The sequence below is a fragment of the Canis lupus genome, chromosome 3 (genome assembly GCF_011100685.1).
Source record: "Canis lupus familiaris isolate Mischka breed German Shepherd chromosome 3, alternate assembly UU_Cfam_GSD_1.0, whole genome shotgun sequence".
Taxonomy (NCBI): Eukaryota; Metazoa; Chordata; class Mammalia; order Carnivora; family Canidae; genus Canis; species Canis lupus.
Window position 1 is genome coordinate 62,355,144 of NC_049224.1, and position 15,747 is coordinate 62,370,890.

General features: G+C 53.5%; 1 protein-coding gene and 1 pseudogene across 8 annotated transcripts in view; one reads left to right on the forward strand and one right to left on the reverse strand.

Moving 5' to 3' along the window:
• ZFYVE28 (zinc finger FYVE-type containing 28) overlaps positions 1 to 15,747 on the forward strand; it is a 114,434-nt gene that overhangs the window by 18,132 nt on the left and 80,555 nt on the right. The window lies entirely within an intron of this gene.
• Positions 922 to 1,439, reverse strand: LOC119871232 (annotated as a pseudogene).

Sequence of the window (15,747 nt, forward strand, 5' to 3'; positions counted from 1 at the left end):
TTAAACTGTGCACTTCAAAGTTCACAGTGGTGGATTTCACATTATGTATTTTACCACAATGAAACAATTTTTTAAAAAGAGCAACACGAGGGATCCTCTGGGTGATGAGTAGCTTCGCATTGTGACCCTCCACATGTGGTGAGGCACTCATTGCTCACACTGATCACACAAGTGTGTGATCTGGAGCATGTGAGTGCAGCGGGCAGGTTGTGTCTGTGTGTCTGTCCTGGCCATGCTGCTGTCCTGCGGTTCTGTGTGATGATACTGTCGAGGGAGGCGGGGTGAGGGGTACACAGACCCCTGTACGATTTCTGTACTATTTCTTATGCTCACACGCGAGTCACAATTATGTCAAAATTAAAAGTTTGATTAACAAAAACATTTTTTTTCCAGTGCTTAGACTTCTATTTAAGATTCTGTCTCCCCTGAGTCAAATGTCCAACCTACATGCATCTTCTGGATCACACTCCTGGTGGGGTGGGCTGTGTTCTGGTGGCTGAGCAGGGCACAGAGGAGGGGTCTGGCATCCTGCCCTCTGAGAAGGGACCTTCGTGAGGTTTGTGGCAGTGGCAGTGGCTGGGAAAGAGCTGTCATGCCCTGCATGGGGGAGCATGTGAAGTTGCGTCCCACAGGACAGAGGGCCTGTCCTGTGGGGAGCAGCCCTGAGGCCCAGCTCCCTAGAAGACAGCTTTCTCTTGGGATGGGGGAGGTCATGGTGGAACACCTGCTTCATGTTGGCTGTATGCCCCTTACCTGGCACTGTGTGTGCTCAGCCTGTTCCTCCACAAGGAGCTGGGCCCCTAGCCCCTCAGAGAGAGGATCCCCTGAGAGGGTCCTGTGGGATCACAGGCATGAAGCTGGTACACAGTGAATGGGGAATAGGAGTGGGACAGGGGCCTGGGCATGGGCTTCCAGGGCAGCCTAGTCGTCCTCGTCCTTGGCACCATGCTTAAGGATGCGGGTGAACTCCATGTAGTTAAAGTTGCCTTTCTTATCAATGGGTGCCTCTCGGTACTCTCATCCACTTCCTCATCTGTGAAGCGGTCACCCATGGTGGTGAGCAGCTCCCGAAGGTGGTCCTCACGGATAAAACCTGAGGCCTCCTCATCAAAGCAGGCAAAGGCATTTTGGATCACATCTTCAGGGTCTGTGCCATTCAGCTTCTCCCCAAACATGGTGAGTAACATGGTGAAGTTGATGGGCCCTGGGGCCTCACTCATCATGCCCTCGAGGTACTCATTGATGGGGTTCTTTCCCAGTGAGGCCAACATGTCATGCAAGTCCTTCTTGTCAATGAAGCCATCTCAGTTCTGGTCAATCATGTTGAAGGCCTCCTTAAACTCCTGGATCTGGGACTGGTCAAACATCACGAAGACATTGGAAGTGGCCCGCTATGGCCGCTTCTTGGTGGTTTTGGCCTTGGCCTGCTTACTGGACATCTTGGCTTTAGGTGGGTGGGGCTTCCCTGGTGCGGAGAAGGCGTTTGCTCGCTGTGTGGAGCTAGTGCGGGGCCACAGCCTGTCGGGTCCCGGCTCCAGACTCAACAAAAACATTTAAACAGAGCATGGTCAGGGATGTGGTGGCAGGGTACATTTATTGAGGTACAACTGACATATAATAAACTGCACGTGTTTAAAGTGGGCACTTTGATAAGTTCTGACATCGGCAGATACCGTGAAACAGGCACCCAGTCAAGACAGTGAGCCACACATTTCCTGGGCGCCTCTGTGGTCCCACTCTATCCCTCCCTGGCTCTCCCCTGCTCCCATCCCCAGGCAGATTCTGGTCTGAGATCAGTTTAAATTTTCTATTAAAAAAATGAAGGAATTGGGACACCTGGGTGGCTCAGCGGTTGAGTGTCTGCCTTTGGCTCAGGTCGTGATCTTGGGATGGAGTCCCACATTGAGCTCCTTGCAGGAAGCCTGCTTCTCCCTCTGCCTAAGTCTCCGCCTCTCTCTCTCTCTCTCTGTCTCTCATGAATAAATAAATAAAAATCTTAAAAATAAATAAATAAATAAAGGAAGGAAGTATGAGCAAGGACCCCCTAGTCCTGCCCTGGGGAAGGCCACATGTCCAGACTTGGGGAGACTCACCAAGTACAATAAAAGGAGCTTCTAGGAAGTCCTGTCACAGCAAGATGATGCTTTAGGAGGGTGCTGTGTGCTAAGTCCTGTGTTGAGTCCTGGCCTCCAGCATGGCTATATTTGCAGATGAGGCCATTAGGAGGAAACTAAGGTTACATGAGATCATGAGGGTGGGGTCCTATTGCCATAGGAGTAATATCTGTAGAAAAAGACCTGTCAGGAGGTCCCATCCTCTTTCTCTGCCACATGCAGTGCAGCGAGAGGTGGCTAGTGCAGCCAGGAAGCAAGTCTCGCCAGGAACCCACCACGCTGGCACCTTGGCCTTGGGCTTTTAGCTCCAGACCCAGGGGTGATAAGTGCCTGCTGTCCACGGTCTGTGGCATACTGGTGTGGCAGCCCAAGCAGACCAAAGACAGGGTAGTGTGGACATGACAGCTGTGGGGTGGTTTCACTCCCACTGTGAAGGGATGCAAGTTCCTTTTGGGGTGATAGTCCAAGTCCTGGACTTGGAAGGGATTGGTTTGCAAACTGGCCACCATCCATGGAGGGTGAGGAGAGGCAGAAGACTGAGGTGACTACTCCTCTCCTCTGGTTGGCAGGAAGCGGGTTTAATAAGCAAGGGAGCTGATAGACTTGTCTCAGGGCCACAAGATAAGGAGATCTCTGTGCCCACTGCCAAATCTTAAAGTTCCTAGAGAGGCTGTAGTGGACTTAGCACTGTGCCATCCAGACGGGCTCAGCACATCACTTTGTCTAGAGGCTGTGACCTTGAGGCCACCTCTGAGTGGGGAAGGGAAGCAGAGCGCGTGTTCCTCAGACCCAGGATAGTGTGAGGAGCTCGGAGTTCCTGACTCCAGCTCCTAGGTCAGCCGGAGGCCACGTCTTCATGTCCTCTCAATTTCCTCCAATAGCTGGGTTTCCTGAGTCCCCTGCCCTGGGACAGTGGGGCCTCTGTCTCTGTGTGGTGCCCACCTCTCAGCAGATTGCCCTTGGCTCCTTTTTGTGGTGGTACAAGGGCAGGACAGAGGACAGGGGTTCAAGAGAGTGGCCAGCCCCAGCCTAGAAGTCATAGGGAATATTGGCTATATTCTCTTGGTCTCAGCAAGTTACAGGCCAGCCCAGATCTGAGAGGACCAGAGGACTCCAGCTCCAGATGGGAGGAGAGGCATGAAGCACAGAGTGGGGGATGCCTCAGATACATTATTGTGGGGAATCTTCCTCCCAACCCCATGCCCTGGACCTCACTCCCCCCTGTGCACTAGATCTCCCCTCCCCCCTATGCACTGGGTCTCCCTTTCCTTCTTTACACTGGATCTCCCCTCCCCCTGTATAGTGGGCCACCCCGCCCCTGTACAGTGGACCTCCCCTCCCCCGTGCACTGGCGCTCCCCACCCCCTATACACTGGATTTCCCCCTGCCCCCATGCTTTGGACCTCATCCCCTTTGCCTATTCAGTGTTGTTCCCTGTCTCCTGTACTGGTCTCTCCATCTTCTAGATCGTTCTCCTGGAGGTAAAACCTGCTGTGAACTCCCCAGGTCACCAGCCCTCTTACCCTGAAGTCCTGCCCACTCTCCCCCTCACAGGAGTCCTGAAGGTGCTGCCCCTGTGCCCTCTGTGGTTTGCCTCACACCACTCCTTCTCCCACCTGCTTCCTCAACAGCCCATCAAGACTACACTGTTGGCCACATTCTCTCTTTGACTACCTCCTCCCCTGGGGGGGTACACCACCTTCTAATTTCTGTCCTGTCTCACTGAGGCTCCTTCCCTGGCTCCCTTCCCATCCTCCTTGTAGGGGTGCATCACTCCTGTCTTCCCGGTTCCCCAGCCCTGCGTACCCTGACCTCTGCCCAGGTGCTAGACTCCTGACAGGCTGCTCGCTCAGCACCTCTTCTTGCCACCTAGGAGTGAGGCTGCTTCCTCACCTCCTGCCCATCACGTGCGTGCTCAGACCATACCTGGAAATCAGCCCAGTTCTCCTGGTTTCAGTCTGTCCCTGCCATCAGCAAATCCTATAGTATGTCCTTCAGCATGTTCCCGGAGCACACCCATGTTCATAGCAGCATTTTTCCCCCTTGCCCAAGGAGGGAGCAGACCAGTGTTGACCTGCAGACAACAGAGAAATGCAATGTGTCCCATCCAGACACTGGAGTATTATTCAGCCTGAAACAGAAAGACATCCTGCCACCTGCCACTACATGGTGAGGCCTGAGGATGAAATGAGCCAGCTCTGTGAAATGAGCCAGCCCCTGAAGGATAGATCCTGTGTGACATCACGTGTATGAGGGACTTAGAGCAGCCAAAATCACAGAGACAGACGGGGGTACCAGGGCTGCGAGGGGCGGGAACCAACAGTTATTACTGAATGAGAACATTTTTGGTTGTCACAACTTGGTGGAAGTGAGGGGGTGGTGTTCTTCTGGCATCTAGTGGGAAGTGGCCAGGGATGCTGTCATTAGCCTATGGTGCAACAGGGCAGTCCTTATAACGGGATTATGGCCCCAAATGTCAACACTGCCAGGGTAGGGAAACCCACTCTAATGCCTGCCCCCTGCTTCACGTGTCTTTCTGCATATCCTGCTGTTCTCTGGTCACTGGACAGTATCTGAGGGATGTGCTCGCTCTCTGAGGCAGCTGTGTGGTCAGGGGCCCTCTCCTCTGGCCTGGCATCCTCAGTGACCTTGGGTGCAGACAAGCTGGAGTGGGAATGAATTTCAGGAAATCCTTCTGATTCCTGCACCCTGAGTGACAAGGAGGCATTCTCAAGTCCAGCGCAACGAGTCAGCGAGCATCTGCATGTGGTCTGAATGCCCTGTGGAGCAGCTGGACGCAGTGTGAATGCTCTGCAGAGCATAGGTCCAAGCCATGTACCCTCACTCTCCCTCCCCTGGCTGAGGGGCTAGCCCATGGAGGAAGCTATTTGGAGCCCCCAGGAGGCCTAGGGGGGTGGCTTGCCCAGATCCAGTGGTTCTGGAGTGTGCTAACCCCAGATGGAGGTGATGGAGGATGGGAGCAGGGGATCAAGCCGTTAAAAAAGGCCTCCCTGTGCATTTTTTGCATTGTCACTTGCCCCTGGAAAGGAAGCAATATGATTAAGTAGTTTTATGAAATGTCAATTAATATTATGTTTGAATTCCTCTCTTACTAGTCTTTTAAATCTGGTCCAAAGAAAACACTGAATTTGGTGGTTCTCTCCTCCCTGGGAAGTGCACCCATAGTGCACTTGGGCGATAGAGTGGCGGGCAGCCACAGGTGGGTACCATTGCCAGGACCAGGTACCACAAAGTCAGAGCTCTGAGGCTGGTTAGGGAATGCCTAATCAGGCACGTGCCTCTCCGTCCTGAAACAGGGCTTCACACCAGAATCCGCCGCAGCCCATGTCTTTTGCTCCAATCTTAGAAAGGGGTAGAAGCTTCTCCAGCTCAGTGAGGTTGGATTTGTGTTGGGAAGGTCAGAGAGGTCACAAAGGTTGGCCTTGCCCGGGCTGGTTATCTGCAGGGTACCCTCTCTGCACCACTTCCTTGCTCTGGGTGCTAGGTCTGCTGGAGGACAACACTGCCTACTAGCACCACATTGATGGCAGAACCAGGACACCTCTGACCTGAAACAGTGCAGGTATACCACATCTGTGGCCCTGTGTACCCCTCATGTGACTGTCCCAGCACTGCAGACCCTACAGACCCCACTACCAGACACCCTGGCCTCTCTTTCCTGAGACCATGAGCCAGAAAAACTCCCTTTGTTAGAATGACACTATTGATGTGTTGAGGACCTCCGTGCACGGAGCTGGAGCCAATATAACCCGTGCACGGTCATGACCTTCTCATGTGCTCAGCCATCTTGGGAAGACAAGCAGTAGGCCACCACCTTCTCCCACTGAGTTTGTAACAGGAAGATGTCCTCTGTGGGTCTGGGATCTGAGACATGGCTGCTGGAGTGAAAAGTGGCATGACCCAGAAATGCCACCTGCAGACCACCGAGTAACAGCCCCCGAAGATGTGCATGTCCTGATCCCTGGAGGTAGTGAGCATCTTAGGTTATGTGGCAAAGGGGAATACAAGTTGTAGATGGTGCTGAGGTTGGTAACAAGCTTTTTTTAAAAAAAAATATTTATTTGAGGGAGAGTGTGCACATGTGCACAAGCTGAGGGGAGGAAGAAGGGAGAGTTAGAAGCAGGCTCTCCACTGAGCAGGTGTGGGGCTTTATCCTAGGACCCCAGGATCATGACCTGAGCTGAACACAGACACTTAATCAACTGATGCCTGCAAAATGGTTCTGGATTATCCAGTGAGCCCAGTGTACCTACAAGGTCCTTAGTGGTAGAAGAGGGGGCCAGAGAGGGTCAGAGGCAGCTATGACTGTGGAAGGTCTGAGAGACGCATCATTGCTGGCATCAGAAGGGGAGACATCTGGCAGCTGGGAAAGGCGGGGAAACAGTCTCCCCTGGACCATCCTGACGAAACAGCCCTGCCGACTGTTAACCCTTGATGTTAACCCAGCAAGACCTGTGCTGGAATTCTGTCTTCTGGAACTACAGAGTCATACATGTTGTTGTTTTAAGTCACTGAGTTTGTGGTGATTTGCTACACCTCCTCTTAGGGATGGGCACACATGGCCAGGGGATGTGTGAGAGCGTTCCTGGAAGGTCACGCACACAGCCAGACCCTCATGGGGCGTGGCTGAGTGCACCACGGGGCTTCACGCAAGGGGCAGTGCAGAGTATCAACTTGGAGACTGGCAGTGCACACAGGATGTGACAAATCAAAAGCCCATCTCAAAATATCACATATGCATGATGTCTTTTTATAGAGTTAAAAGCAACCAAAAATACATTTAGGACCACATATGGCAACCAAGCTGCATTAAAGGGGCCGCATGAGTCAGGATCCAGGGTGCAGGAAGCTTTGTGGGGAGGCGTGGAGTGGATAGTGGCCGTGGGGAGTGGATGTGGGCTATGGCAGGTTCTACCTTCACGTCGGGTGGCGGGCTTGTGGGTGCTCATCACATGATTTAAACAACTGCTGAGCCATAGCCGAGAGATGGCCGTCTCCTGGGCCTGTGTGGCTTGTGGCCTGCCTCCTTCCAGAGAATTCCCAGCCCAGGAGTTTTATTTCTATTTATTTGTTTTTTAAATTTTTATTTATTTATTTAAGGGAGGGAGGGGAGATGGAGAGAATCTCCAGCAGATTCTCCCTGACTCCTGACTCCTGATCCTGAACATGAAGCCTGATGTGGGGCTCCATTCCCCGAACCTGAGATCGAGACCTGAACTGAAACAAAGAGCTGGAAGCTTAGCTCACTGAGGCCCAGGCGGCCCAGGAGTTTTAAATTAGTGTTGCCAGTAGCATTGTGTGTGAGACAGGCAAGCTTTGCACAGTCTGATTGTTCTGTAATTAGCAAGGGGAAGGTGGTTGCCGTGTGCAGACGGAAGGGGGAGCAGCGGGGCTGCAACGTTTGGGGTGCCTTCTGACAGCTTGCATTCAATAGAACTGATTAACTTGTGTGGTTAATAAAATGTCTTTGGGGGTGAGAAGGATACAGCATCTGGTCTTTTAGGAGGAGCTTTGCAAATTTGCTTTCTTCCAGGATAGGAGCAAAAGATCTCATTTGTCTTGCCTGGATCTGGAAAGGGATAAAAGTCTCTATTCTTGGAACTCCAGGGCTGATCCAACACACACACACATTTATCTGCATTTCTGCAAATTCCTTGTAGCCAGGATGTGTGGTGCCCGATTGCCATTGAGCTTACACAGCCAGCGCTGAGCTTCTGGACACAGTGTCCGTTCAGACATGGCGTCTGGGTGGAGGACGGCTGGGGGTTGACAAGGAATTCAGAGAACACAATGTTTCCCTTGAATTGCACAAAGAATTACAGGAAGAGAAGAAGGGATATGAGGATGTATTATGAGGCGTGAAATTTAGTTGTACTTAGATAATCTTGTAAGGGGTGAGGGTCAGCAAGATAAGTGAGGTGACTTCTTGAGGATAAATCTTGTAGAGGATAAATCTTGTAGAGGATAAATCTGCTGATTTGCTGAGAGATACTGGCTTCATCCTTCTTCCCAAACTGGCACACAGTGAGCCTGATGAAAGGAACGTGACATTGATATACTTTTCTTGAGAGTCCCGCCTATTTTAGATTTTTTGGTTCCATTTTTCGTGGTCATTTTGTCTCTAGTATGGAATTTACTCTGGTGTTAGACTCTTGATCTGGCCAGAGAGTGATTACTCAGCATTGCTTCTTTAAGGGAGAAGGTCAGGCTTCCCAGAATGTGAGAGAAGAGGTGCTTGCATGTGGGGCCATACTGGCTGCTTGGGGTTTCTCCTTGGGATGTGTGACCCCTGGCAACTCACACCCAGGGGATTGGGGTTTTTTTTTTTTTAAAGGTTTTATTTATTTATTCATGAGAGACACAGGAAGAGAGGTAGAGACACAGGCAGAGGAGAAGCAGGCTCCATGCAAGGAGCCCAATGGGGGACTCGATTCCAGGAATCCAGGATCAGGCCCTGAGCCAAAGGCAGATGCTCAACTGCTGAGCCACCCAGGTGTCCCACCCAGGGGATTGTTATTAGTTTTATTTTATTTATTTATTTATTTATTTATTTATTTATTTATTTATTTATTATTATTTTTTGTTATTAGTTTTAAATGAAGGTGAAATTCAGGTAACATAAAGTTAACCATTTGGAAGCAAAACACTCAGTGGCATTTAGTGCATTCTCAGCATTGTGCAACCATCACCTCTCTCTAGTTCTGGAACATTTTCATCCTCCAAAAAGGAGACCCTGTGTCATGAAGCAGCCCAGCCTCTGGCAACCACCCATCTGCTGAGGGTGCTTTTCAAGTGCAGAAGGAACAGCTTAAATGATTAAATTTAGTTTTATGATGACTCATCACTACCAGCATATTTAAGAAGGATGAAGGTGAGTGGCTGGGTGGGGGCTGCTGGCTGGGGCGTGCACCTGACCCAGCAGCGTCACACTCTAGCTGTATGACCTTGACCAGGGGCCTGGCCTCTTTGTGCTTTGATTTTCTGCCTGCTAGACGAGGCTGGTGATAGCACCACGCACAGGGCTGTAGGGGGAGATGACAGGGTGCTTAGGGAGTGGGACAGAGCCTGCCCCTCTAAAGATGTCCAGGGAATTCAGCAGAGAGGGGGGACATGGCTTCCGTAAAACAGAGATGAACAGTGGGAAACGTCATGCCCACTTTCCAACGTGCAAATCAGAGAGCTGAGGTCGTGGTGGTGGCAGCCTGGTTCTGAACACAGCCCCTCTGGGGCCACGTTCCTGTCTTGCAGCTCCGTGAAGAGGGTGTTTCACTCCCTCAATGTGTATGTGGCACACTGTCCTCAAGCCAGGAGGGTGTCGCATATCATGGGTCATGGCCCTATATATGAGAATTCATATATAGGGCAGCAGGTGAACCAAATTCCTGACACCAGCTCCTTAGGGAGAGGTGGGAGGCAGGCGGAGGTGCCAGCATAAGTTGGGTAAAAAGGAAGCAACAGGAACCTGGATTCTTCCAGGCCAGGTCTTGGCTGTGATGATGATCTGCCAGGGGCCCCAGGTAGATGCCCCAGCGCTCGCTCTGGGGCTCTGTTCTCTGGCCGCGGATGCGTCCTAGGCAGATGGGCTGAACAGATGAGAGGTTTTGTAGAAGAGAACTGACTTATGTGAGTTCCCCCGAGTAGATGAATTCAGAGCCAGAAAGAATGGGAGGCAGTGAGGGGGAGTGGGTGTTTAATGGGCAGATTGGGAGGATAAGATCTGGAGATGGAGGGTGGGGCTGCTCACAGTGCTGTGAGTGCCTGATGCCACTGAGCCGTACACTTAGGAATGGTTGACATAGTAAACTTTACATATACATATTTTACCACCATAAAAATGATAGTTGAGCTCTTAAGATACACTTGATCTAAGACAGCAGCATGTGTTTTGGGGTCGGCAACATACACAGAAGCAAACGGTTGATAACGCAGACCCGCATCTGTGCTGTGAGAGTCTCATACTACATGTGGATGCATCAGACACGTGTGAACGTGGGCTTCAAAGCCCAGGCGCGTTACAAACCCCAGAGCACCCACTCAGACGTGGAAATAGCTGGTAAGAAGGGCAGAGCTAGAAGCCTTCATGGCGGCTGGAGTGGGGTGGCAGAGGTCTACTTGATGCAGGATGGGGCAGGGAGGGAGGAGGGGGCTGAGGCTCTGGGACCAGTAGGGAACTGAGTGCCACCTGGGGGAGGCCAGCACTTGCTGGCTGCTTAGGAAGCTTCTCTGTTCAGCAGGAGGAGTGGCCCTGGCAGTCACGGCACATCCCAGAGTGCCCACTGATGGCCCTGGTGTCTGCTCCCCTTCCCCCCGCCCCCTGCAGGGGCAAGGAAGACCCATCTTGGGCGGCTTCTAGCAGGAGTGATCATGAACAGGGGTGGTCACTTCATTGGCATGGGGATGCTGGGATACACTGTCCACTACAGGCACCATGGAAACCCCACAGCAGTTACCTGCCGTCCACTTTGCCAGGCTCCAGGAAGTCAGAGCACCCCTAACAGTCTCCACAGAGCCTGTCCTCATGGGCAGTACCCTGTGCTGGGCAGCCTTCCTCTGGGTACCAATTGGTTCACAGGAGGGAGGAGAGGGGGTAGCAGATGGCATTTACTCCATGGGGCCCTCCCCTGGGCCAGGGCAGGTCTGAGAACAGCCACGCCCTGGGTGGAGGGTCCCCGCTGTCTGAGTTGGTCTGGGCTGAGGCTGCTCATGGCCCCTGGAGCCTCCGTCTGATTAGCCTCAGGGCCACAGGTGCTCTTCCTCGAGCTCCATGTCTCTATCCTCAGGAACCCAGGACACCTCTGAATGGCCAGGCCCTGCGGCTTCAGCTCTGTGCATGGGGTTGTCTAGGCTCTGTCTGGACTTCTGGAAGTTTCTCTGTGAACGGGCTGGCTAGGCCCCCGTGCCCTCTCAGGGTGCCCCAGCCTTTGCTGCCCCTAGTAGAGAAGCCTCTGCCTTGGCACTGCTCTTCACTATGAAGTATAGCTGCTGCAGATCATGTTTATTCACCTCCATCCCAGACTTGGGCTACTTGGGGCGGGGCAGGGGGGTGCCTGCTCCAAACTGCCCAGCCCATGACAGGCCTTGTTTTCTTACAAAGGGAAAGCAAGTAAGTAAGTAAGTAAGTAAATAAATAAATACAAGTTTTTTTCTGATTGTGGTAGAAATTTCTAGAAACTAGTACACACTCCTTGTACAATACATACCCTCGTTAAAAAAAAAAAAAAAAAAAAAGACCATGTTGATTTTGGTGTGTTTCCTCCAGCTCTCTCTCTTTATTTTCCCATGCTCATGTGTGTTCTCTAAAAGTGGAGTCTTCTGAGACTATTTCTGCTCACCTCCCTGCTCACCTTCTTGGCTTTGCCAGCCTGCTCCCTTGGCCCCGGCTGGCTGAGGTGCGGCCCAGACTCTGCAGGTGTGCTGGGCTGTTGTGGACACAGCACCATGTCCCGGGGCCTTCAGGCAACAGGAATTTATAGTCTTCTGGAAGCCAGACATCTGGGATCAAGGTGTCTGCAGAGCTGGCTGCTCCTGGAGCCTCAGAGAAACAGTGTACACCAAGTCTCATGGTGCTCCTGGGCTCATGGTACTCCTGGGCTCGTGGTGCTCCTAGGCTCGTGGCCACATGGCCTCCAGCTCTTTTGCCTCTTTTGGGGTACCTGTCATTGGATTTAGGGCCTGCTCACATACCTCAGGATCTCATTACTGCTATACCTGCAAAGACCCTTTTGCCAAGTAAGGTCACACTGCCAGGTTCCAGGTGGACCTGTCATCTGGGGGCCCCATCCAGCTGACCACACCACCCACCATCACGTGTGATGTGGGGGAAGGTCTGCTGAGCGTGGTGGGCGCCAATCTGAGGCCTATGGTGCTGAGCACCCAGCAGAGGGTCTCTGTTGGTTGGTGGGGGGGTGTGCTTGGGTGTGTCCTAGCTGATCCTGGGCCACAGGTGACTTCTGCAGTGCTGCCTGTGCTTCAGGGCTTTGTCATCTCGGGTTTAAGCTGCTGCCCCTTCTCTCCCCCGCCCGCAGAACAGATTTGTCTGCAGGCAGGCTCGCTGCACTCACATCCTGAGAAAGAGGAATCCAGATGGGGACACGGTGTGTCTGTCACAGGGCTGCCCGCACCCAGAGTCTCTAGGGCACATAGAGCCTTGGGCAGCTGCCTCCCGTCCATCAGAGGTTGCTGGGTCCTCTCCCTGCCCCGTGAGGGTTGCAGGAGGCAGCCTGTAGTTTCTTTGGGTTTGTGGCGTCGTGGGAAACTGTGGAATGCTGGTGGCTGAGGTTCACCTTGTGGGTTGACACCAAAGACCTGTAATAGGTCGGGCAATGTGTCTGAGGGCCCGTGGGGACGGGGGCCCTTGGGCAGGCTAACCTCTCAGTGCATGTGGGGTGGCCTCTTGGCCTGGTCAGGCAGGTGTGAGATCCAGGTGCATCCACGGAGGCCAGAAGCCCCTCCAGCTGGAGTGTGGGCAGCCCCTGCCCTGATGGCCCTTCTGGCTATGGGTATGAGTGGAGGTGGGATATGGCCATTGGAACCCTAAAAGGTTGGAGCAGCCCCAGGGGGCAGGAGCCATGCTCTGATGGAGGGGACAGGGCCAGTGTGAGGAGGGCACCGGGGTCCCTACAGGAGGGACAGCTCAGTCTCTCCAGGTCCCCCAACAGGAGACTGTGGCGGTGAAGCCCAGCACTGGTGTGGGAAGGAGATGGGGTGCCGAGTGTGCCTGGCTCTATCGTCTCCCTAGCAGGGTTCCTCCCCTGCCTTCAGAGCTGATTTTACTGATAGGTCACTTTCTTATTTTGAGTTGCAAGTATCCAGTGCCCTGCTCTCTGCTTCCTGTAGCTGCGTGTGGAGGGAGGGGGTCTGGGTGGTCTGTCCTTGTCCCCAACTCCTGCGATCCCTGTGACCCCTGCGAGTGGTGCTCTGAGACCCTGTCCAGCACATACCTGCCCTGTGCTGCTGATTCCCCAAATCAGCAGGAGGGAGGCCATCTGGGTAGGTCTCAGGCTTTGGGCAGGTCCCTCCTGCTCATCCAGTCTCAGGTGGCACTGGCAGGGGACCTCTAGGAAGCCTCAAGGGCTCTTGGGTCCCTGGCGTTCCCTCTGCCTGGATTTTCCCCACAGGGGTAGGTGTGCTCCAATGGACCTTCAGGAGCTAATTGGGAAATGGACGTTTTAAAACCTAATTTGCCCCTCCTGATGGGATCTGTGTTTAATACAGTTGTAATGGCAGTTTTTATGTGTCTTGATGTCTTAAATTTATGCTCAGGCTTTGGGGAGAATTATTTTTTTTTTTTTTTTAAAGATTTTATTTATTTATTCATGATAGTCACAGAGAGAGAGAGAGGGGCAGAGACACAGGCAGAGAGAGAAGCAGGCTCCATGCATCGGAAGCCCGACGTGGGATTCGATCCCGGGTCTCCAGGATCGCGCCCTGGGCCAAAGGCAGGCGCCAAACCGCTGCGCCACCCAGGGATCCCTTTGGGGAGAATTAAGGAGGGCTGGCCCCGAGCAGTAAATGCAGTGGGGCTGGCACAGGGCTGCGAGCAGCTGAGTAGGCCTGCCTGAGGGCGGAACCCTTCCCGTCAGAGGCTGGGCCTTCCCAGATCCTACGTCTGCTGTGCCCTCGGTACAGGGCCTGGCCAGCACCAGCTCACACGCAGGGAGCCAGCTGTGTCCAGGCTGTAGGTGACCGAGGGGCCTCTTGCCTCAGGCTCGTGGATTCTGCTGTCCCATAGCCTTCTGTGACGCTGAGACCCCCAGTTCTTCTCCTGGGCAGTTGTGAGGCCGAGTGAGTGAGGGGCCGGATGACCCCTAATATGACAGCCACCCTGATGGACACTCAGGTCAACACATGTTAATAGGGGGTGTGGCACCACCTTGCCCATGCGTGGAACCCCCAGCCCCAGTTCCCATCACAGCAGCTGGAACCCAGTGCTCTCTCTGCTCCTGGAGTCTGGGGGCTCTTGTGAAGGTGACCAGCCTACCCTGACCAACACCCAGATCCCAGCACATTCCTCCCTGATGAGCCTGTGGCAGGCCCAGGGGGCAGGCAGCAGGGGACAGGTGTGGTGGGGGCAGACCCAGGGCTGGGGAGGGGAAAGGTGAGGGCGGATGGGAGAGAGGGCCAAGGGGGAGGGGCGAGCCCAGGAAATGGGGGAGAGTTGGTGCCTGTAAGAGATAGGGGCACACAGGACGGGGTGAGGGAAGGTTCAAGGAAATGAGGCCAGCCCTGTCCTGCGGGGCAGGGGCAGACATTTGCTGCTCCTCCTGTTCACTCAGGAGAGCCCCACCTGCCCTCCATCAGAGAGCCTTCCCAGGCCCCTGCGTCCTATGTAGACATCCAGTCTTTCCGTCTAGTGGATGGTGGCTATGTCCACCAGATGCACAGAGAACCAGCTGGTGGCCTGGTCCAGGCAGAGGCTTGTGGCTGCAGTTTCTGTTCTGATGGGATTGGACCCTGGGGGGCTGCTCAGGAGGATAGACAGGATGGATCCTCCAGGGTCACCAGAGGGCAGTATGCTGGCAGAGAGCTCACTCTTAGTGGGCATGGCCTCTCAGGGGAGCACAAGGGGAGAAAGCAAGGAATGAAATTGTGGGTAGGGGTCAGCAACAAATGGAGAGCCATTCACTGCTCTAGCCAGGGATGGGCACACCCACCATACATTGCTTATGGGGACACCGAATCACGCATATGTTGTGGGAGACCCCAAAATTCCCCCTTTGCAAGCTTGAGACCCTCTGACAGCCCAGGCCTGACTCCTCTTCCTGAAGAGCCAGATAGGTCCTTGGTCAGCAAGGAGTTGGGAGCACAGGGAGGACCCCCCACTTTGTTTGTGAGGGAAAGATGGGGAGCATAGTGTCCTGAGGGAGGCAGGATGTGGGGTTGGGGAGAGTCGCTGCAGGAGGTCAGAGGCCATGTCCTTACAGGGAGGGCTCAGCCAAGGGTGGTAGGTGCCCCCTCTGTCCCCTTGCAATGATGGGTCAGAGCCCTGGACACTGAAAAAGCCCAAAGGCATTGCTGGGTGCTGTGCTGCTGCCGAACACAGGGAGTCCTGTCTCTGGGGCCCTGCCACTTCTGCTTGGTGGCGTTGAGGTGAGACCTGGCACCACAAAGTGGTCACATCAGGGTTTCTCATGTAGGTCTACTGTACTGACCCCAAACACTCCAGCAGGAAAATGTTGTCCTATCATCTGGTTACCGAGGATCCAGCATCTCATCTGTACTTATCAAATCAATACTTAACTGTTCGCAAGAGAAACAAAATCAAGTCACCACCATGCTCCTTAAAAGGGAAATACTTTCTAGATAGGTTACAAATTTCACCATAGGAAAAGAAATCACAAAGAAGCTGGAAAGCAGTGTGTGCAGTGGTGTCTTGGTCCCACGGGAAGAAGATGTGGTGTGGGGGGCATGGGCAGGTGGCAGGGAGAGCAGGGCCAGGGGAGTGGCAGCCCATTAGACTTGCAGTAGTGAACCCAGGAAACTGCCATGACGTCATAGGACAGGTGGCAAAGGGGGAAATATTGGTAATAGGAGAGCAGGCAAATTGTTGGCTTTAGTAACATGAAAGCTGTCATAACACTTCACCCCCCCACCCCCCGCCATGGGATGGCTG